The sequence below is a fragment of the Rattus norvegicus genome, chromosome 14 (assembly GCF_036323735.1).
Source record: "Rattus norvegicus strain BN/NHsdMcwi chromosome 14, GRCr8, whole genome shotgun sequence".
Lineage (NCBI taxonomy): Eukaryota > Metazoa > Chordata > Mammalia > Rodentia > Muridae > Rattus > Rattus norvegicus.
In genome coordinates this window covers 20,960,587-20,982,855 of record NC_086032.1, presented here as the reverse complement: position 1 = coordinate 20,982,855, position 22,269 = coordinate 20,960,587, and the positions used below count along the sequence as shown (strand labels likewise).

The 22,269-nt window shown below is 36.3% G+C and overlaps 1 long non-coding RNA gene and 1 pseudogene across 2 annotated transcripts in view; one reads left to right on the top strand and one right to left on the bottom strand.

The window, feature by feature from the left end:
- The window catches only part of LOC120096588 (uncharacterized), a 69,975-nt gene that overhangs the window by 22,985 nt on the left and 24,721 nt on the right, over positions 1-22,269 (top strand). Inside the window, exon 1 of one of the 2 annotated variants that reach the window (XR_010057492.1) lies at positions 20,059-20,440. The exons of the other annotated variant lie outside the window; for it this stretch is intronic. This is a non-coding gene — a long non-coding RNA (uncharacterized LOC120096588). Of the gene's footprint in view, positions 1-20,058; positions 20,441-22,269 lie in introns of those variants that run through there. 2 annotated transcript variants of the gene reach the window in all.
- On the bottom strand, positions 12,858-14,741 carry LOC134481732 (kelch repeat and BTB domain-containing protein 8-like; annotated as a pseudogene).

Sequence of the window (22,269 nt, the reverse complement as noted above, 5' to 3'; positions counted from 1 at the left end):
TTGATCTCCTTTAGTTGTCTGATTGCTCTGGCTAGGTCTAGTCCCTGATTTAGTGGGATTGCTTCAAGTTTCTCTCCATTTAGTTTAATATTATCTATTGGTTTGCTGTACATGGATTTTTACTATTTTTAGGTATAGGCCCTGAATTCTTGTTCTTTCCATGAAGGGGTGTTGTATTTTGTCAAATGTTTTCTCAGCATCTCATGAAATGATTATGTGGTTTTTATCTTTGTTTGTTTATTTAGTGGATTACATTGATGGTTTTCCATATATTAAACCATCCCTGCATGCCTGGGATGAACCCTACTTGATCATTATGAATGATTGTTTTGAGGTGCTCTTGGATTTGGTTTGCCAGAATTTTATTGAGTATTTTTGCATCGATATTCATAAGGGAAATTGTTCTGAAGTTCCCTTTCTTTGTTGGGTCTTTGTGGGGTTTAGGTATAAGAGTAATTGTGGCTTCATAGAAGGAATTTGGTAGAGCTCCGTCTTTTCAATTTTGTGGAATAGTTTATGTAGTACAGGTATGAGGTATTCTATGAAGGTCTGATAGAATTCTACACTGAACCCATCTGGACCCGGGCTCTTTTTGGTTGGGAGACCTTTAAAGATTGCTTCTATTTCTTTAGGAGTTATGGGGTTGTTTAAATGATTTATCTGTTCCTGATTTAACTTCAGTACCTGCTGTCTGTCTAGGAAATTTTCCATTTCCTCCAGATTTTTAAGTTTTGTTGAATATAGATTTTTGTAGTAGGATCTGATGATTTTTTGAATATTCTCTGATTTTGCTGTTATATCTCCCTTTTTAAATCTGATTTTGATAATTGGGATACCTTCTCTGTGTCTTATGGTTTGTCAGGCTAAGGGTTTATCTATCTTGTTGATTTTCTGAAAGAATCAGCTTTGGGTTCCGTTGATTTTTTTTATAGTCTTTTTTTTCTATTTCATTGATTTCAGCTCTGAGTTTATTTCCTGCGTTCTACTCCTCCTGAGTGTATTTATTTCTTTTTGTTCTAGAGCTTTTAGGTGTGCTGTCAAGTTGCTGATATATTCTCTCTCTCCTGTTTCTTTCTTCAGGCACTCAGAGCTGTGAGTTTTCATCTTAGCACAGCTTTCATTGTGTCCCATAAGTTTTGGTATGTTGTACCTTCATTTTTATTAAATTTTAAGAAGCCTTTAATTTCTTTCATTATTTCCTCTTTGACCAGGTTATCATTGAGTAGAGCATTGTTCAACTTCCATGTATATGTGGGCGTTATTTTCTTATTATTATTGAAAAACAGCTTTAGCCCGTGTTGTTTTGATAGGATGCATGGGATTATTTCTATCCCTCTGTATCTGTTGAGGCCTGTTTTATGACCGATTATATGGGCAATTTCGGAGAAAATACCATGAGTTGGTGAGAAAAAGGTATTCCTTCACCTGTTTGTGTTTTCCTGTAATTCTTTCAAGTATTTTTGCATTTCATCTCTATATGCTTCTGCTTGTTTATTTGTGTTTTCCTGCATTTCTCTAAGGGAGTTCTCTATGTCCTTGTTGAAGTCCTCCATCTTCATGATCTAATGTGATTTTATATCTAGATCTTGCTTTTCTGGCATGTTTAGATATTCGGTTTTTGCTTTGGTGGGAGAATTGGACTACGATGATGCCATGCGGTCTTGGTTTCTGTTGCTTGGATTCCTGTGCTTGCCTCTCGCCATCAGGTTGTCTCTGGTGTTACCTTGTTCTGCTATTTTTGACAGTGGCTAGACCATCCTATAGGCCTGTATGTCAGGAGTGCTGTAGACCTGTTTTCCTGTTTTCTTTCAGCCAGTTATGGGGACAGAGTGTTCTGCTTTCGAACGTGTAGTTGTTCTTGTCTAGTGGTCTCCAGTTGTTCTTGTGGGCATGTGTCCTGAGTCCACCAGGCAGGTCACTTGGAGCAGAATAGTTGGTCTTACCTCTGGTCTCAGGCTGAAGTGGCTCCTCTGGGGGCTGCGTTTCAGCTCTCCATGCCGGCAGCAACCAGAAAGTCCTGTGCCGCCTTCTCCGAGGTCCCTGTGCACAGGGGGCCCAGAAGGTGCTAGGCATTTTCCTCTAGAGTCAGAAAAGTGGGCAGGGAGTAGTCTCCTCTTGCTTCCCAGATGCATCTTCCCCTCTGAAGGTCTCTCTATCCTCCCACAGGATTTGGGTGCAGGGAGCTGTTTGGCCTGGTCCCTTCAGATCAGGGCAAGGTCCGGACTGCCTGAATAATGATTTTAATTATTCTGTTTTCATAAGAGCATTTAATATCTCTTTTATGATGGAGTGATCTCAATAAGACAAGATGTAATTACTTCATGTTCAATTATTTGTGGCACATAGATTTTAGAATATCTCACAAAACTAGTGACATCATAATGTCACTGGTCTCTGAATTCTCCTCTATAAAGAATTGAAAGCATGTTAGTTTACATAGTTACATGTTAGTTTACATCATTATTTCTTCCAAAAATGAATTAAAAATTTTTCTATCTATGTTGATCAATGTATTCATATCATCCAATTCAACAGTGTAAGTGTATGACCAATGTTTTATGGCATAATTGCAGTCAATCATAAACAGTCTGATGATAAATTTGCAAGAATTTCATGAGACATAGTGACTCACTTAGTCCTCCCATCATCAAGTCACAAAACCTGGAAAAATAAAACAATATTCCATTGGTCTCTTCCATAAAGAGCCAAGTTATGAATGAATATGTTGAGATTCCACAATATCGATGTGACGGCTAGAATTTTCTGAAGACTGAAAAACTGTTGCACATACAAATCCCATTACTGTGCACAAAACCTGCCCAAGATTACAGACCATAATCCCAGAATAGATAAGGGACACATTAACTCCCATCCCTGCCTGAGGAGTTACTGTCAGGTGAGGGCAACTATGGATGAAGTCAGGATCTTCAGAATGTGATGGCTAACCATGCTTCAGGAGATGGCTTTATCCTGTTTTGGTAAATAGTTAATGGGGAATTTCTATCTATTCTTTACCATTCAGTTCCAAAATAAAAGATATGAAACCTTTATAATTAAAGTTAAACTTAACAGCACTATAGCTGGCAGATATCAATGTTCTATGCTATTTCATCTATATCTCTTTCAATAACCCTGAGTTACAACTTGGCAGTTTCCATTTGGGCAGCTTTTATTCCAACTAGGCAGCAATCATGCTCATGTCCTTATGGTTTAACAACCCCAAAGCATCTCCTCCCCCTCCTCCTCCTCCTCCTCCTCCTCCTCCTCCTCCTCCTCCTCCTCCTCCTCCTCCTCCTCCTCTTGGTCTCTGCCTCAGACCTAAGCCTGTGAAACAATTATATGCCCACCTCTCTTCTGCCCAGCTGTAGGCATCGTTATTGATGAATGGGTGATAACATGGGGGCAAAATTATGTAGGCATCACATGGTATATGTGAGGAACTCTGCGTGCTTGGTGGCAATCAGACTTTAGTGTGCAATATTTAACATTACAATACAAAGGAACATTCCAAAACTTAATATTATACCTAGCCACATGCTGATAAGACAAATTTGACTCAATTTGTTTGAAAAAATACATATGAAATTGGGAATGAAAAGTGGTGGAGTACAGTGGGAAATATGGTGGGTATGGCAGAGCTGGTAATTTGATCAGAACATATACTATTCATAGCTGTAATCTCAAACTAAAATAATTGTCTTTTAAAAGGAAACAGATCACAAGGCAGCTACTATCTTGACTCTGATAATAGATAAGAATAAAATGAATCTTAACCTGGCATATCAGAGTATGCAGGGACTTTTAGCAGCTTTTTGTTGTGTCCTGGATGGGAGAAGATGTTGTCTTTCAGAGTCTGTGTGGTTGGTTTAGTGAGATTCACAGCTAGCACACTACTGCATTTGAACAGAGTAAAATTACCCAATACATATTTTTTCCTCTATCACCTGATCTTCCCGCATAGATCAGGAGATGTCTTGTAAATTGTTTTTGACCAACTTACCCATGGCTCCTGAATCTTAGATCATTCTATGCTAAAATCCAATTATCTAACCAGATGTACATTCACAACAGTGTGCAGCACATGGGAAACTACTCTATGTGTTTCATTCTGTAGAATCACTTGTAAGATAATTTAATGAATATGACCTCCCCTGCTACCATTACATCATCCATTAAATACTTTTTAAAATTTCTTCATGTTAAGAGACTTACCTGTTATTTCTCATCTTCTGGCAAAATGACAAATTATATTTAGATATTCCAGCATAGAGAGAGCCCAAATATTATCTCTATAATTCCATAGGTATTTCTTAATCAATTTAAGTGATTAATTAAAATTACTACCCTTTTACAAATAAAATCAATAGAGTTGACCTGTTCTATGGACAAATCATGACACAGTGATGTAAAATCTATGAAATAACAAGACAACATTTGTGTCTGAAGGGCAAGAAACTGTCTGCCAACAAACTACTAAGAGTAAAATTGATGTATTTACTTATAAAGATTTCAAAATTATGAAATGTTAGGCAATTTTGCTTTACTAGAAAATACTATTGAGCAATTTGACAAAATTAGAAATGAAGTACACATAATGAATGGCATATCTCCAGAGATGTATCTTAGTAAAAAGAATCAAATGTACACACAGTAATAATTATTCAGTCAACAATATGAATTTTGAGTAGCAAGTATTCTGGAAGTGTTCAATTGTTAAATTAAAAAATAGGGCTGGAGAGATGGCTCAGCCGTTAAAGGCTAGGCTCACAACCAAAAATATAAAAAATAGATTATTTTCATACAATTTATCCTAACAATAGTTTCCCCTCTCTTTACTTCTCCCATTTCTCTCTCATCCTCTCCCTTCTTGATCTGCTCCCTCTCTGTCTCTCATTAGAAAAAACGGCAAGCTTCTAAGATGTAACAACCAATCATGACAAAGGAAAGTGTAAGTTGAAGCAAAACTATCATATTGACGTGGACACAGCAACCCAACAAGAGGAAAAGCATCCCAAGAGCTGGCACAGGAGATATATTCTAACTTGCTCTCCCAGTCAGGACTCCCATAAAACTAAGTGAATAATCTATGCTATATATGCAAGAGGACCTGTTGTGGATCTATATAGTACCTGTGGTTGCTTCTCCAGTCTCTGTGAGCTCCTCTTCCCCTTGCTTATTGATTCAGTGGGACTTATTTTTCTGGTATCATCCAACCACTCTGACTCTTGATACAAATTCACTTCAAGAGTAACAACATATGACCTGGAAACAAAACAAACAAACAAACAAAAAAACCCCAATAAATATGCAAACGGAAACAAAATTAGTTCTGCAGTTACATCTAATTAGAATTCAGTAAGAAACATTTCAAAGGGGATTAACAGTTTTGTATTTTTTAATTAATTATTATTTATTCATTCACTTTACTTCCCGTTTACTGCCTACCTCTGGTCCAAGCCTTTTCACAATTCTTTCATCCTCCCCTTCCCTTCTATGCAGTTAGGAATCCCATTGGGTATTCTGCCCACCCTGGTACATCAAGTCTCTGTAGATGTGCATTCTCTCCCACTGAGGCCAGACAAGGCAGCCAGCTAGAACATAGCTAATGGACAGGCAACAGCTTTTGGCATAACCCCAGCTCCAATTGTTAGGAACCCACATGAAGACCAAGCTCCAGTTCTGCTACAAGTGTGCAGGGAGACCTAAAATTCAGCCTCTGTATGCTCTTTCGTTTGTGGTTCAGTCTCTGAGGGCCCCCAATATTTCAGGCGATTTGACTCTGTTGGTCTTTCTGTGGAGATCCTATCCCTTTCCAGTTTGCAATCCTCCCCTTGCTCCATCTAGTGTTTTACTGTGGGTATCTGAGTCAGATGCTGGGTAGAGCCTCTCAGAGAACAACCATGCTAGTAGGGAGATATATGATAGCTTTATCTGATTTTGGTTGAATTTAGTTGAATTGATTTAAGTTTTCCTCCATTTAATTTGATGATGGCTATTGTGCTGTGTGTTAGGTTAGGCAATGTGCTTTGTATCCCTTATCTCTCTGATACTTTTAACATGAAGTGGATATTGGATTTTGTCAAAGGCATTTTCAGCATCTAATGAGATAAGCAATCATGAGGTTTTTTTTTTTCTTTGAATTTGTTTTGCAGAGTTTAGTCTTTTGAATTAAGACATTCTCTGAATGTCTTAAGTGTCTCTGTCTTTTGTTTAGTTTGGTTAAGTGTTTGTCTATGTTCTTAAATACTAAAGAACCAACTCTTGGTTTTGTTGATTCTTTTTATAGTTTTCTTTGTTTCTAACTGATTTATTTCATCTCTGAATTATTTCCTGCCTTCTACTCCTCTTCGGTGTGGTTTCTTTTCTCATTCCCCTCCTCCTTCTCCTCCACCCTTTCCCTCTCCTCCTCTTTCTTCTTCTCCTCCCTCTCCCTCTCCCTCTTTTCCATTTCTTCCTCCCCTCCCCTGCCTCCTCGTTTTTCTTCTATCTTCTTTCTTATTCTTCTGTCTTCTTCTCTAGAGCTTTCTGGTGTACTTTTAAATTGGAGGCATGAGAACTTCCTACTTTCTTTGCGGAAGCAATTAATATTATGAACTTTCCTCTTAGCACTACTCTCATCATGTCCCACGAATTTATGTGTTTTGTGCCTTCAATTTTATAGAATTCTACAAAATCCTTGGTTTGTTTCTTTATTTCTTCCCCGACTCAAAGACCATTGAACAGGGAGTTGTTCAATTTCCAAGAGCATGTAGGTTTTTGTTGTTTCTGTTGTTGTTGAAGCCCAGCTTTAATCTATGGTGACCTGATAAAATACAAGCTATTGTTTCAATTTTCTTGTATCTGTTGAGGCTTGCTTTGTGACTGACTAGATGGTCAGTTTTGGAGCAGGATGGATGAGGTGATGAGATGAACACATATTCTTTCGAGTTTGGGTGAAATATTCTATAAAGGTCTATTAGGTCCATTTGCTTCATAATGTCTGCTAGTTTTATTTCTTTTTTGATTTGGTTTTTATATGCATGTCCTGCTTATTACTGAGAATGGGGTGTCCCGACTATTAATGTGTATGGCTCAATGTGTGATTTAAGCTTTAGCAACGTGTGTTTTATAAATGTGGGTGTTCTTGTGTTTGGGAAATAGATGTTCAGAATTGAGATACCATCTTGGTAGATTTTTTTTCCTTTGATGAATACGAAGTGTCCTTCTCTGTCTCTTTGGATTAATTTTGGTTGTATGTCTATTTTAGTAGATATTAGAATAACTACTACAGCTTGCTTCTTGGGCCTGTTTGTTTTTAAAACTATTTTCTAGCCCTTTACCTGAGGAAATATCTGTTTTTATCATTTAAATGTGTTTCTTTAAAGCAACATCCATTTTGTTAGTCTTGTCGTTTTAACTGAGTCCATTCATATTGAGAAATTTAACGACCAGTGATGGTTAATCCCTGTTATTTTAATAATTCCTGCTATTTTGATGTTGGTGTGTGTGTGTGTGTGTGTGTGTGTGTGTGTGTGTGTGATGCTTCCTTTGTTTGTGCTGGTTTGGAATTGCTTATTTCCTGTGTTTTTTGGGGTGGTATTTTTCTTCTAATATTTTCTGTGGCACCTGATTTTTTGGATAGGTGTTGTTTGAATTTGAATTTGCCTTGAAAATCTCTATCTATGGTGATGGAGAATTTTGCTGGGTATACTAATCTAGGTTGGCATCTGTGGTTACAAGATATTGCCTTGGAGTTGAGACTCTTCATCTTCTTTTCCTAATACCCATAGATTAGGTCTTCTCATTATATCCCAGATTTCCTAGATGTTTTGTGTCAGAAAAGTTTTAGATATGACATTTTATTTGACTGATGTATCAATTTCTTCTACTATGTCTTCTATGGCTGAGGTGCTTTCTTCTGTCTCCTATATTCTATTGGTGATGCTTAACTCTGTAGTTGCTGTTCTCTAGGTTTTCCATCTCCAATATTCTCCCAGTTTGTCTTTTCTTTATTGCTTCTATTTCTGCTTTCCGTTCTTGGATAGTTTTATTTCCATCATCGGTTTCATTGTATTTTCCTGCATATCTTTAAAGGATTTATTAGTTTCTTTTTTAAGATCTCTATCTCTTTGATTGTATTTTCTGGCTTTTCTTTAAGGGATTTATTCATTTCCCTTTTAAAGGCCTTTATCATCTTTTTAAGATTAGATTTAAGTTCATTTTCTTATGCTTATTTTGTGTTAGGCTACCCAAGGCTTATTGTCATAGGGTAGCTGTGTTCTGAAGGTGTTATAGTGTATTGGCTTTTGTTCCTGTTTTTTCAGTTTGTTTGTTTTGAGGGCCTTTAGCCATGTTGATGGCTTTGGCCCTCAATGTTCCTGCTGTAGTTAAGTATTGGAATGAGGATTAACCTGAATATTTCTGGTGTGGCAGGCCTCTGGTGGGTATCTTTGGGTTGTTTGGTTCAAGATCGGAAGGTCAGTATGGTTCAGGCTCTGCATGTCTGATGAAGATGGGCAGAAGGTTCAGAAGAGAATGGAGGTCCAGAGGGATAGCAATCTGCTAAGGGTAGCTTGACATGCCACAGAGACTCAGTGAGCAGGGAAGATGGGTGCGGGAATGGAAAATAGCCTGTATGGTTCAGGGTCTACAGGTCTGATGAAGGTGAGTGGAGAGGAAGCATGAGAATGGATTAACAATTTTAAATAGAAAGTTTGAGAAGAAATCACAAGTATAAACACATGCCAACGAGGCAAGAACATGTAGTTCTATTCAAAATGTGTTGCTAGATGTGAAGGTTATTAACCATTGTTGTTATGGCAAGACAACATAAACAAAATTCTTCCAGTCCCTCAGGCCTAGTAGCATTAAGGGAACTCTAATCAAATTCGCTGTTATGATTGCACATTTCTAGACTGTGAGGCGATGCATATAGAAACTCACTAAATTTGCTTGAAAAACAGCACAGTGCATGCCATTTATATTCTACTATATAATTATAGAAATGTTCAAAATAACTCGAACCTTGGACATTTTAAAAGGAACTTAATTTTGGCACCTGACACTATCATGCCTCATTCATCACTGTCAGTGCCTTCTGGACACATTCATCCACTTACCTCACAAATACTAGTATGAGATATAGTAGTAAGACCCACCTGCTTCTGGCCACCATGAGCAGAGCTATCTCCCCTGCCACATCTTCCCCTGCATGAGGTGATGAATCTCTGAAACTCTGAAACCATTCCAGATCCAATCTTTTGTTGAAAATGGTAAAATTGAAGTCTTAGTACTGATTTGATGGTTTTGACATCACAGAGGTTGTGTGACTGTGGTTGAGACTTGTAGTCAAATTTCAAGAGAGTGGGGATGCACAGTCTGTGACTCAAGTCTCCACTGAGTGAACTGGCTTCAGAATGAGCAAGGGGATTTGAGTAGAGTGCAAGAAACCTCCATGTGTAACCACAGGGGGTGATCTAGAGAACACCTTTATATGGCATACAATAGTCAGGACTTCATATGGTATAAGATAGTCAAATTTCATAAGACATATAAAAATAGAACTTCATATAGCATAAAATAGGACTGTAGGTTGGAATATATATATATATATATATATATATATATATATAATACCAGTCACCATAGGCATGATAGTTATAAAAAGCCAGGATTTCTCTGTGAATAAGGGGAAATATAAAATATCTGACAACAATAAGAATACATTTCCTTCATCTAATGAACACACTCTAGTACTGGGGAGACAAGCTTGAAGAAAAGAGAAAGAAGAAACAGTAGACAGAGGTAGGGCATATCAACTTCTTACAGAATATGGTAATGATAAAAATCTCCGTAAGACTAAAAAACCAAAATCCATAAGGATGAGAAGACTGAACATTAAAAGAATTATTGAGAGAGTCACAACAGGTCATTATAAGTAATCAATTGCAAAGGACTAAAATAACATTGGCAAGCATACATCAGATTAATAGGCATTGGAAAAACAGGAACTCAAAGTTCCTCAAATAGAAACCTAACAGAGCAAGACAGGTGACAGTATCTAGAGAGTTAAAGAGAGGAAATATTATAAATATCAGGAGAGAGGATATCCAAACAAAGTGCCTTGTCTTAAAAACAAAAGTGAAAATGATATATTTTACGAGTTTAATGAGCATTAAAAGATTTTAATTAGTGTCTTTATCATTGAAAACTGCAATTACAGAGTTGATGTGAAGATTTAGTCTCTGAACTTGATTGGTTTTCTGCCTTTGAATGTTTACAGTATTGCCTCATGTCAAGTCCATTTTGGTAATGTGCCCAGATTCTTGCTAAACTGCAAACTTTGTTTTAACTCTCACTTTTGTGAAACCACAATGTGGGAGAGTAAACAGGAGCAGGGGAGGTGTAAGTGTCCAAGCAGAGAAAATGCTTGGTGTTTGCAGAATGAAAATATTCAGTAGCTAAGTGTATATCTTCAGGCATTCTTTTTAATTTTTTTAAAGTAGGATTGGCATTTGTTAGATCTTTAATTCTGCTGTAGCCATTGTGTCTTTTACTTAAAATTTCATACTATGAAAATGTACATTTCATTTCTATACCTAAACCCACACATATCACTGATCCTTAGTTTCCTAGAACCTTTTCTGAAATCACTTTAAAAGGCAAGATATTCCGGCTATGTAATGTAAACAAATAGTTCATACAAAATTCAATAGTATATATTCTATTCCCATAGCAAATTCTAAACATTGGCTTTCATACACTATTCTTAGATGATTCCCTCAACCTACAGTTATGACAAAAGGATCGACTGTTGTACAGATCAACACAATGAATCTAGTAGCAAATATATCTAGTAGTATTGGCCACAGTGTTTGTTCTCTTACATATCATACGGTACATACATATTGCTAATTCAGTATTCTATGTCATGTCTTCAAGTAATGAATTTTCCTAAATACTGAGATTGTCGAAGTGGAAGGAAACCTTAGATACTCAGAAAAGTTTTCAAAAATAAATTACACGGTTATTTCTTGTAAAAAATTATCTTCACTCTCATTAGCAATACAAAACTATAATGTAATTCGAAAAATTCAGAGAAATAACCCTAAAAAGCATGAAAAAAAGAAAACACAAGACAAACCGTAGAAGTTAAAAAAATATTGGTTGGCAAAATTTACAAAGAGATTAGGAAAAGCCACACACATCCAGCTGTGTAGCACACATACACACTCATTCTGTGAATGTTGTCCACTTGAACTGCTTCAAAGAACTCTCCCTGTGTAAGGCCATAGTACAGCAGTCTACAAAGTTTAAGGAAAAGGAGGTACGTGATGCAACAGACAATGTTTTCCATTTGTTTCACACTATTGATCACCTTACACTTTGTATAATACGTTTTTCCCCCAATATAAACCATGCCAATATTCTTCTAGAGAATCAAACTGACTCTCTCTAAGAAAACTTCAGCCTCACAGAGGCAGGGGGTGGAGGGATGTGATACGGGGATTATGGGAGGGAAACTGGCAAAGGGAATAACATTTGAAATGTAAATAAAAATATCCAATAAAATATGCTAGTTATAAAGTTACGAATTTATAAGTTGTATATTTTTGGCTACTATGAGATTAAGTATAATTATTCAAAGATCAGTTAGAGTAGGAATAGTAATGAGTATGTTATCAACCTAAATGCCTGCCTTAGGTAAAAAAGGAGTTTATGTTAATATTCCTAACTAATTTTGAGATACTCATCAGTTCAATATGAACAGTGCCATAGTACCTAGAGTACAGAAACCTATGACTCTGTTCACTCACTCATCCTTCCTTCTATGTCGCCTTCAGCTACAAGTGTTTCAACATAAAAATATTCATTACTGTTGAGGGCCAAAAATAGAGAGGTTGTAACTGTAATAGGAAACTTAGAAGCCACTGAATTATTAGTCCACTCCAAGACTCTTGTTTCTGGAAAACAGAATTTTATAAGTAGGTGTTAAAACTTCATGGTATTAGTTAACTTTCACGATACTAACAATGACTGGAAAGGGAGAGGATGGGAAAAGAGTTTGGGCAACAAAACACCCCATGTTAGTGCAAATTTGGAATTGTAAAACTAAATCCAGTTAGAACAATGGCCAACAGCCATATCCTATCACACAAATAGCAGACCTCGTGGAGTCACCAGGTAAAGTGCCACGACCATGGAACTAGCATGCTAATCTGAAAGAGAAACATAGACTCATAAACCATTTAAATCTATCTAATGACACGTGAATTAACTTAAACGAGCAGCAGTCACCTGCAAATCTGAGCCCTTTGGAATTTTAATGGGACTGTGTTAGCACTTGAAAAAGTTATGGACAGAAAACTGCCACTTTAACCTTGTAGCTTAACTTAAAAGACACATGAGAAATATGAAACAATGTGACTAAAAATTCATTTTGAAAACTGAGTTTTCCTTCAGTCTGACAGAGCACATTTAAATCCTGTACACTTGAAAACAGTACACAAAAAATATATATGTAAATGATATAAATAATAAGACTGAGGATCTAAGTTACTGCTTTTCTGTGTTAGAGAGATCACAGCTAAATAAATGATATTGCCTCATATTGTTCCTGGTATTTAAAATGAAAAGTCACGTTAACCAGTTTGGATTTCTTTACCCAGGAATACTCTGTTTTTCAAGAGTACATAGTTGTCTTGAATTCACCTGGTTTCTCAGCAACTATTTATCGCAAAATTCTAGGGTGACACTTTTAGGCCATGGGTGGAAAAATGCTGAAAATTGCACTTTGTTACCTTTCCTGAATAAAATGAAAATATCATGAAGGTAAAAGCAAATCCCTCCCAATACCACAATCTCTATGAGCACCCATTTCTGAATACAAAAGTGTTAGCTTTCTTCAATGTGGACAGCATTTCCTAAACAAGCTTCCTTAGTCTGAGAGTCCAATGACATGCTTTGGCCTGCTACATATTAAAGAACTTTCTGAAGACACTGAGGATAGAGTTTAGCCACTGAACACTCAAAATGGTGGCCAACCTATCTGAGTTCTCATACACTTTTATTCACGGGTCAGCAATGTCATCATACTGGGAAAGAGAATTTTATTTCCTGCTGGTTCTGAAAATATGTTCTTCAACAGTCACTTGAGTAGCTTGTACAACTAAATGAAGTTTATTCTGGAAAAGTATCAGCTTAAGGTATGGATTTATAGACTGATCGCAAGGAAAGTCCTTTTTCAAGTCCATTTATTTAACTCAATATCGTAGGCTTCAATAGTGAAAAACACACTCATGATCTCCACAGGTTCCAGCTATGTAGTAGATTGAGTATTTGTACACACCTACTAAGCCCTGGATTCTAGGCACAGTCAAGGGTATTAAAAATCCCCAGGAGTCTCTTTAGGCCTCATTGAAGAGGAAAAATTCTCCCGGTGAAATGTAGATTTTTTTCTTTGTGCTCCACAGCATTATGAAACTCCATTGCAGCCGGAATGGCACAAACCATCATCCAGCAATTCTCCCTGCTATCATAGCACTCCACAGACTTCAGTGAGTTTCTTCCATCACTTTCGTAAACATGTCCTCCAATAGCATACATTTTACCACAGCAATATACTAGTTTGCAGCCTATTCTGCCCCTAAGCAAGGATGGCTTGGAAAGCTATCTATTGATGGAATGGTCATACATCCAAAAATCATTTTCTGCTTTGTGATCAATGGACACCTCACTGCTGCTTGACCTGTACCCTCTTGCAATGTATATGTCATTATCTGGTGATACAAGAATCCCAATTCTCTTAAGTCATTTGGCGGTTTGCATAGTTTAAACACCCTTCCTGTGACTATATCTAGACAAGGCACTGGCTGCTTCTTCCCTGAGTGCTTGTGTGCAGCATCAAAACATATGATCATCTCGGAAGCCATCATTCCAAACCTCTGTGTACAGCCATTGGTGTTGGATGGTCCCTTTTCTCCACAACTTTTGACTATGGCCTGTGCAGACTGAGGAGAAATTTTCTCAATAGATGCATCTTCCATTAGAAGAAAACATAGACATTTGGCGACAATTTCTATTTCTTTCTGCTCATGTTCAAAACACCTTATAATGCTTTCATAAACATGTTCTTCCCAGTCTACAGTTAAATCATCATTACCTAGTATGCTTCTGAGTTGGTCTTTTGTCAGCTGGAGAAACTCTTGTTCTTTGGTGACACACAGGAAATTTTTACGGATGTTTTCTTTTGATCGATCTCCAAGTTCCTGGTGGCCATAATGATCAGCAAACATAAAGACTCCAATAGAATTCTGTGGATCCAAATGGCTAATAATATACTTAGCACTCTGGTCTTGTATGGAAGGAATATGGAAGATGGTAGCTGTAGTGAACAGGGCTTGTACTTTGGCCTCTATCAGAATAACTAGAGGTACAGGCATAATTCAATACTAAATCCATCGATTCAGCTTCAACACCGATGATCCGCACTTCTTTCTGAGTACTTTCTGTAAGGTCTCTAGTGAACATGGATCTGAAGCAGGGTATGACTGCAGCAAGAACGTTTCTATGACAGGAAAACATTTGCCCATGATACACTTCCACTACAATGTCTGTCAACTGTCCTTCATCATACATTGTTTTGAGTTGCTTAAGAGTACTTCAAGCATGGAAAGGGTTCGTAGTATCGTTGGCTGTGTCTGAAGGTGGAATCCCATTCAGAGTTGGGGAAGACTTACTTTTAAATCTGCTGAAGTAGCCATTTCTCCAAGGGGCCCCAGCTCTGGTTATTTAAAGAGGTAATGCCATTGTGTTTCAATTGCTCCCAGTTTCTGGCTCTACTCATCTTCAGGCATTCTTAATTTGCTAAATGTGTCCTGCTGTTATGTCCTGGACTTAATTCTTGCTTAAGATAATGATATTTACAATGTGCAGGAGGTGGTTATAGATGTAAATGTGAGATCCTCTAGTCTGTATGACAAAATAGGAGTTTTTCCTAATAAAATATAAAAATTAAGGACAAATCTGTGTAAGCTTAAAATGACATTGTACATGATTTTCTGTCCATACCAGTATTGTCTTTGGCTGCTCATGAATAGGCAGCCATGTTGCTAAGACTTTATTGTGAGTTATAAAGGTAAACATTTAGAATGTAAGCAGGTATTATGTTGGATTAGATAGGAGAGAAAGAAGAATAAAGGAAAGAAAAGGAGAGAAAAAAACCTCCAAATCTAGCCTCCCTTACTTTGTTTCCTCTCTGACCAAGACCATTAATATTTCATTTAACTCAAAAAACACCCACCTCACTTTCTTGGAATGAGGCATCACTCTCTTGAAATTACTTCCTGAATTCTAGTGGACAGGCATCATTTCCTTTGGGGAAGCTAAATAAAATTGGGATATTGACCAGTCTTAAGAAAGCCAGTTCTAACATTTATTATCCAGTGTCTGTGTGCTGAAAAAGCTCAGGGTTAAATGAAACCCTGAGTTTTAACAGTCTGAGACGCTGTACCAGAGGAGCTCTGCACCTTCGAAGCTTTCCTGGAAGCAAGTTTTGGTGAAACAGCTCATGAGGTCCTCTGAGACTAGATGAAGGAAAATGCCAGAAAAATATGTCTTAGTTTCTCAGCATTCTTGTAGCATCCTCAAGGCTGAATCTTGTCAAGGCCTTTTTAACTTCACTGGTGTTTATTAACATATGAACTTCCACAGGTAATAAACATTTCTTATCAGCATACCTATGGAATGTATGGCGTGCACAGTCAGCTAAAATGATTCTCTGCTCTCTGTTCGAGGAGGTTGGGCTCTTTCTTTCATAAGTTAGTTTAAATTGAATAACCAGACTGTAATATGAATTTTTATCTATGCAATTTGGAAGGACGGCATGATAAGCCCCAAGGATTCTAGAGCCAAGAAGATTTATTGACTCTGCTTAGCTAAAGTCCTGGCTGGAGACATTTTCAATTCTCAGCTGATCTCAGTGCTGTTCCCTTAAAGAAGGATCAGCAATTCATGTCACCTGTCCTGTTAGTCTTTATGATTTCTTTCATATTTGCAGTCAAGAACACGAGGGTATTTTTCCTGGTCAAATCAGATTTTTATTAATTTTGAAAGAATCCATAGTTTTTCTTCTGTTGAAAGAAGAGCATATTCTCCTTCTCAATATAATATACTTTCTGAGATTATCATATACATAGGCTCATCTAAATCATCAGTCCTTCCTAAAATGCAGTGTACTCTAGCAGTCATGTTATTTGACTCATTGACATTTAAAAATTTTAAATCCATAAAGCATTATTCAATTTCTCTCTGGGATATTCTTTGTCCCCATTCTATTCTATGAGCATTTTCTTTAAGGTCCTGTTAGATCTCTTGCTTTGCCTGTAGGATTGTAACAGAAGAGATATCCGTAAGATTTTTTGATGCTATAATGTTTTTAAAAATGTTGCATGTTATTGATACATCTGCTAAAGTGTCATCAGCTTCAACCCTCAAAGACATTTCCAAAATAGCTGTCTCTTATGGATTTGGTCTAACGCTTATGTTATGTTAATTGGGTCCCCAAAATTATATAGGAATACTCAAGTCTGCATGTAAGATTCTGAGGGCGACTGCAAACCCCCTCCCCCACCACATTGGTTATTAACGTTGCTGGCAGTCAATGGCTGGGCAGAGAGATAGAGACAGGACTTTAGATTTCCAAGGCAAGACGGGACAGAACCATGACTGGAAAGGACTAATGACCAGGTCTGAAGGGTGCAGAAGAGAACATACCAATCATGTAAGAGCAGGGGAAGAGCAGTCCTAGGGACCCTCGATTGGGACTAGGGCAACAAAGATGGAATATAAATTTTAGTAAGCAATAACTCAGGAATATCATAGAGGAAGTTTTAGCCATGTGGAGGTTTGGAAGTACCCAGCCATTGAGCTGTTTAAGGCATATTAAAATATAAGGCGCTCTCTCTCTCTCTCTCTCTCTCTCTCTCTCTCTCTGTGTGTGTGTGTGTGTGTGTGTGTGTGTGTGTGTGTGTGTGTGTGGGAATGTGCCGCACGGGGATGTGTGTGTCTTTCATTCAGGAACCCAGAACATTGGGTCAGGTAGTAAGGAACATGCCACCACCACCACTGGGGTGATTAGAGTAGCATTAATCACCTACTGCAAGAGTTATCATCTTTAATAAATATACACATCTTAGACTCACCGTTTTCAGAATTCCAGGCAAAAGCTCAATGGAATTCTTAATATGTATCAATAGTATGATGTATTAGCATGTGTATATAGTTTAAATTTTCAAACTCCACAAATGAAACATATAATCTATTGTATGACATTGCTCTATGGTGACTTTATTAAACTGAATCCATAGGTTTACCTCAGTATATTGAATCTCTATGGGTTGCCACTCTAATTTCTTAAGCCTCGGTGGATTTTTCTTAACTGGAACTACCTTTTTTGCTGATATTGTAGATTCTAGATTGGATTCTTTTGACGATTCTTTATTCTGATTTAAAGAATCCTGTAATATCTGTTCTATAATCTCCAATCTAGCATTTAATTTTTTAGTCTTCTTTTTCTCTATGTTTGCTTTGTTGTGTTTTTTTCTTAAAGCTATATAAAATTGTAATTATTACTGGACATATATTTATTTTTATGGTGACAGGCAAAACAAAACTTTATGGGTTCCTAATGCCCTCTTCTACAGTGTTTCTCAAATTTTTAACATGGAAAATATTTTCTTCTTTAATCTTTCTAACTGCATTTCAGTTTTGTTGTTGTTATTGTTTTTGTTTTCCTCTTCTTTCTTTCTCTTTCCTTTGGAGACTTTATTTTTATTTTTCTCTCTTTTCTTTGCAGACTTTATTTTCCATGCATATTTATTTATTCTTCTTTTATTGTTCTCTATAATTAATATGTTTTTGTACTTAATTTTCTCCAAAATCTTCCCTCTGGAGATTTCTTTTAGAAATGTTGTTTAATTCTCTTGTTAAGAATTTTATTTTATTATTTTCAAACTAAATACGTGTTTTTCTTCTGTTGTTTTCAAACTTATACATTAAGAGTTCAGAAATTTGGGGCTTTTCATTCCCACTGCAACTCTGAGAAGATATGTTTTCTGTGCTTTTGAGTGTTTGCAGTTTTCGCAGGCCAGATCTTGTTCGTGGTGGCTAGCTCCACCCTGTTAGCTCAGTCTATCAGACTGCCCTTGCCAGTTTTGGGGCTGGAACATTGTTTGCCCCTCCGTGAGAGCTGAGCCTCATACCTACAACATTGCTGACTCAGCCCATCCACCTCAGCTCTGGAAAGTTTTTCATCTGCTGGGCATACTTTGAAGCTCCTGTTCTCAATCTACTACCAACTCACAGGCCTCCTCCTGCTCTCTTAAAGGGATTTAGCCTCCTCCCAGCTGGGAAATTGTTCTGGGAGGTATTTATTTGCCCTTCTTACGTGGGGCTTTTCTAATACCTGAATCTTGTTTGAAGATTAGATTTTTAAAATTTAATGATGATGATGATGGTCGTGGTGATGATGATGATGACGACGACGATGACAATAATGATGATGATGATGATGGTGGTGGTAACTTACTTGTTCATTTTACATCTGGATCACTGCCCCCTCCCAGTTACCATCTCCCACAATCCTTCTTTCCATCCCTCCTCCCCTTTTTTCTCTGAGCGTAGGCCTTGCTCTGAGTATCTCCAGGACTATCCCAAAAGTTGTTATTTGTATGTAGGCTATGTCCTTCTAGCTGGATTACACTGTCTGGCCTCAGGGGAAGAGGATACACCTGGCCTCACTAAGCTTGAGTTTTTAACTAAATTTGAATGACATGCCTAATGCAATGGACGTCATTTGTAACCATAGGCTTTTCCACTCATGCCGCAGTTAACAAATAATGACTTGGATATTTAATTGTTTATGAATAAATGCCTAGGCCATATGCTTGGGCTTGTTTCCGGACTAACTCATAACTTATATAACCTATTTATTCTATTTTGTGTGTGCCATGTGGTTGGTTACCTCTCCTCGGTCTTATATGTCCGTCTCCTCTGAGTCAGGAATAAAATCTTTCCTGGGTCTGATACTTTCCCAGAATTCCTATCTCTTCCTGGTGGCAGGGAGATGTCCTACCTTCCAATCCTGCCTGAGCTCATTGTCATCAGCTTTTTATTGACAGGTGATATTTCCACACAGTATGTGATAAATTTTCTCTACACTGAAGACACCACGCCCACAGAGTGGTGCATATCACAACCCCATCTGAGAATATTCTTCCAGTAGATGAGGAAAAAGTTAGCAGACACTCTTCTGGGAATTAGTTCTAAGAAGCTGTTCAATAAACAAAACCAGGGAGGAATAATAAGAAGAACTATGAATAAAAAGAATAACGAAAAATTAAAATAATAGAAATAATATGAACATCCCATTTTATATGTAATATAATTAAATGTGTAATGTTTGTGAAAAAGTAAATAAAAGGCCAGATGCAGTCAACATGGAACAGTATTGGATTCCTGTCTTTCTTGAGTAAAACTGACCTGTAATGTTATCAATATGTCTTTCTTAACTATTAGAGAAGTTGCCTGTAAACCAAATAGTAGTAATATTTCTTGGTACTTTACAAGAGTGTCTCAGGGTCCTTAAATTATATCTTAAAATTTTCAGTTTAACAATTTTATTGAACATAACTATTTTGTGAATGCACTTAATGTTGTTGCCTCAATTTCTCCTTCCTATGGTGTACCATATCTTTTACTCATTACAGTAGTTCAATTTAAAAAAATCATCTGAAAGACATAAAATTCTTGAAAAATTATTACCACTTTATCTCACATTGATTGACATAGTTTCTTCTCCACTAATGCTGCACTTTCCACATAACTCATGAGTTTAACTAAAATAATTCATCAATTGGAAATTACTCTTTCTGTACCTAAAGGAAAAGTATATTAATATAAAAACTTCAAGAAAAGATATATATGATATTTTATACATGTTAATTATATATTATATAAACATATTAAAATTTAAAGGTGTATAGAGCACACCCTTGGAAAGGTGGTCATTTAGAATAAGTCAGATATTACAGTTGTGTTACAATAGCTTATTGTGTATTTACTAATATTTTTGTCCATTTGTTCAATCAATTGAAAGATACATTAAAGCATCCAATTGTGATTTAATACTTTTCAAAAGGTGATCAATTATATTAGTAGACACTTGCTACTTCAACTGATGATGTATTTTCTTGTACTTTGAAATTATAAGGATAAGTGTCTATCATAATTATAGTGCTATCTTTTCTGTTTCCTGTTTGCAGGTATGAATATAGAATGATGATATTTAATGATAACTGGTGGGACAAAGAATATTGACTCTTCTGCTCAATATTTGTCTAACCACTGTAGAAAGAGAATCCAGCTACTAATATGGTAGTTCTCGTCCACATCTAGTTATCAGGTGAATAACCATTGTGGCAGTTACAGCTTTCAATTCACCTTTGTCAGAATTGCTCTATGTTCTCTTGCTCAAGTATTTTATGTCCAAAAGAACCCCAAGCCTCTACTCATGCTTACCTTAAGAGGAGGGTACCCATTGCCAACATTTGAGATGCAAATAAATGAAAATTTTGAAATAATTTTATTTGCTCTACCTATTTTAATTTTCTCCATTTCAAAATTTGTTTTGCTAAATATCAAATGAAGACCCTGACAATGTTAATGATGCCCCAAATAGTTCAATATTTATCTTTATGAACATGGGACCTTGGAATATATATTATAACATATTAACACATCTTACACAAATAATGTAGGTGGGAACCTATTAGCATGTCTTTAATACTTATCATGTAATACCTAATGTATTTAACAAATGAGTCAAATCAGAAAAGTATTAGTTGTGCAATGTGTTCCTGAAGTAGTTAACTAAATTTCAGGTGTTGTTTTGAAAATTAAATTTATTATTCTCTAAGCTTTGTCTCCTATCTCAAGGGTGGTTGGATATTCCCACCTTTAAGCCACATATTTAAATTAAAGATATTTTTGATATATTAAAGACACAACTTTATAAAGAAAGCATTTTGATCATCAGTATTTATTGTTCTCCTGCAATATAATTAAATGTTTAAGTAAAATAGAAGTGAATGAGTAAAACAGAACGGGAGAGAATTCATGAATTTCCTGCTTTCCTTAATGAGACTTAGCTGACAGGTTGCCAACAGGCCTTCCCTAAATATCCTTGAAGGAACCCAGAAATTGCATAATGGTAATGAGTTTTTTTCATACTCTCTATGAGGGGCCTTTGCATTTGTAATTTCTCTTTTCTCAACTTCTCTTACTTTCCTAATTTGTACCATACCTCTGCCTATTGAGAAGGATCTGTTGTTTTCAAATGTCACCTTATTAGGCAAATATTTTTTGGCTAATTATTACAAGTTTATCACACAGTCATTGACCTTCATTCTTCTTCAGTCATGCTGCTTTACTGTCACCATGGCTCATGATTCTAGCTTAAATATTTCAGTAATATAAAGCTTACCCTTTTTGAGCCTACAAGTTATGCATGGGAATAGAAAACCTCGGAGAGAAGACATGTAAATTAGGTCAATTTTATATTTTATATTATCTTATACTTTGAGCTATTAAAGATAAGTATCTGAGGCTCTACATAATTTCTTTGTCTTGATAGAACATTGATACTTGGTGGAAATTAATTGACTCAATTTATTAATTGATCACCTTTTTAAAAATATTAAATCACAGTTGGATGCTTTAATGTATCTTTCAACTGATTAAACAAAAATATTAGCAAATACATAATAAACTAATATAACACAACTGTCATATCTGACTTGTTCTAATTGACCACATTTCTAAGGGTGTGCTCTATATACTTTAAAATTTTAAAAAGTTAATGTAATATATAAATAACAAGTATAATATATCATATATATCTTCTCTTGAAGTTTTTATATTAAAATTCTTTTCCTTTAGGTACACAAAGAGTAATTTTCAATTGCTGAATTATTTTAGTTAAACCCATGAGTTATGTTGAAAGTGATGCAGCATTAGTGGAGAAGAAATTGTCCACTAATCCAACATTGAGATAATTACTGCAGAAATTGAAAGATAGCTATGTTAATATATCAATTATGAATATATTTCTGGAAAGCACATGAGTAATTATCAGTGTTGCTTCAGAAAGATGTCCAACACTATGTTCATCTTTGTCAAAATTTCTATGTACCATATCCCTTTCTTCAAGAGCTGCATTTCCAAAGGAACTGC